This window comes from Mus musculus, chromosome 4 (assembly GCF_000001635.26).
Source record: "Mus musculus strain C57BL/6J chromosome 4, GRCm38.p6 C57BL/6J".
In the NCBI taxonomy this organism is placed as follows: Eukaryota; Metazoa; Chordata; class Mammalia; order Rodentia; family Muridae; genus Mus; species Mus musculus.
Genome location: NC_000070.6, coordinates 129,459,244 through 129,461,678, shown reverse-complemented (window position 1 = coordinate 129,461,678; position 2,435 = coordinate 129,459,244).

Sequence of the window (2,435 nt, the reverse complement as noted above, 5' to 3'; positions counted from 1 at the left end):
CACCACTATTTACCGACCTTTGACTTCCGACACGGCACCGCCCCCTCAGGCTCCGCCCCCATGAGCGTGCCCCAATCTTAACACAAGGACAACTCTCCGCCCAGTCCCCGCCCCCCTACATCAATGTGTCTGGCCTTTGTCCAATCCATGTCCCAAATGCGATTTGTCCCGCCTCTGAACTCTCGATCCAATGGTGTGTAAGATTGTCCTCGGGTCCCACCAACCAGCCGCTAGCTTTCCCGGTAGTCCCTGACTACAGTGGCCTCTCCGGGCCAATTTCGGCAGGCTCGTTAGACCGCCAATTAGAAGGCGAGGCGAGGAAAGGAGAGGCCGGGTTGGGACGTTGTGTTCTTAGAACCTGGAGTTAAGTTCCGCCCCCCTTTGTGAAGCCAGCCGCGTAGCAGCTCCTTGGTGTTCTGCTGCAGGCTAATTCAGCAAGCTCCGATTGCGGACCTCAGAGCCAGAGTAAGGCTATGGGGAGAATCCAGAGCTCTCCTCGGGATGACACCCAGGATCATTTGGAGAGGCAGATACATATTCACATTATTTCTTAAGCCCGATTTAAGAAAACGCTAGCTGAAAGTGTTCTGGAAAAATCCCACTGATAGGGGGGAATTGAGGTCTATTGTGTGGTGGAAGGGGGATTTACATAGATCCTGTGGCCCTACCTACTACTTCCTCAATCTACACAAACCCCTCCTTCACCTCCAGCAGGAGGTTGACTCCCCTCCTCGAAGGCTACACTGTAATCAAGGTCATCACTGCTACCTGATCCCATAGCCTCTTACCTGCCTGAGGAACAAGCTATATACTAATTCTCCCAGTGTTCCCCAAGGCCTCCCATCTAACTTTCAAAAAGATTGTTGCTGGTATTTCTCCTGTCTAAAAAACTAACAACTATTGGATGGATCACAGGGCTCCCAATGGAGGAGCTAGAGAAAGTACCCAAGGAGCTAAAGGGATCTGCAACCCTATAGGTGGAACAACATTATGAACTAACCAGTACCCCGGAGCTCTTGACTCTAGCTGCATATGTATCAAAAGATGGCCTAGTCTGCCATCACTGGAAAGAGAGGCCCATTGGACACGCAAACTGTATATGCCCCAGTACAGGGGAATGCCAGGGCCAAAAAAAAAATGGGAATGAGTGGGTAAGGAAGTGGGGGGGAGGGTATGGGGGACTTTTGGGATAGCGTTGGAAATGTAATTGAGGAAAATATGTAATAAAAATAAATAAATAAATAAATAAATAAATAAAAAAATAAAGTAGACCACCATAAGGCTGTTAAGGGAGAAAAAATGGAATGAGTAATTTCCAGTGGTCTTTCTCCCTTCTAAGGTCCATGCTTTGCCTGCAACGAATGCACAAGGTTTAAAGCTAAAAAATGCTGTGATAAATGATTTGTGCTACTGAACAAGATGGGCTAAGAAACAAGTTGAGTTCTTTAATCCCCAACAGAATCTACCTTTGCAATTTCATTCCCCACATTAAAGGTCACTTGGAACTACTGCCTGCCTCTACCTCCCAAGTGCTGGGGTTAAAGGCATGCGCCACCACTGCCCGGCATGTATTTTTTTTTTTTTAACTAGACAATTTAATCCAAGATATTGCAGGTGCTAGGCAAACATGCTATCAGTAAATTACATCCAAGCCCTGAACTGTTAATTTATAATCGCACACATAAAACCATGCCAGTCAGATGGCCGTGCCTCCTCCCAGGGTTCTCCTTTCTGTTCCTACCTGGTTGGTCTGACCTTGCACCTCCACCCTCCTTGCTCACACTGCCCCACATACAAAGGCTACTTAGATTTCCCAGAAACTTTCTGGTGCTTTCCTGACCCTGAGCCCTTGAACATGTCTTCTCTGCCTGCAGTTCTCTGACCTCAGTTTCTTACCCACTCTGACCATGCTATTGAGAACTGCAGCTTGTGCACCATAAATACCAGCACTTGGAGGTGGGGGTGAAAGACCCCAAGAGGAGCCCCTCGCTCAGGCCTCGGGATAATAGCGGACCCCCAAGATCTCATGAGAGACCAAGCTTGATGCAAACCACATGAGGCTTTATTTGGGGAAAGCCAGAGCTCTAGGGACGACTCATCCCACGCAGGGGTAGAGGAGTCGACCTCGAGGGGAAAGGGGTCCCAGTTTTTATAGGCCCTCGGGGAGGGGGGGAGGAGAAGGGGGAAGTAGGGGATTTCCAGGTCTTCTCAAGAAATGGGTATGGGAGGGGTACAAGGAAAGAGTCTAGTGCAGGTGTAGCAACTCCAGATTGGCCCGGCTGTGGTTGCTGGGGAGATTTTCCAACTCTAGCCCAGCAACCAATATCACAAACACCTGGCAGTGAGGTGCAGCAGTGGGCACACACATGGGTTCAAGGAACGGCCAGAACATTGGCAGACACATGAGTTCGAGGAGCGGCCAGAGCATTGTGCAC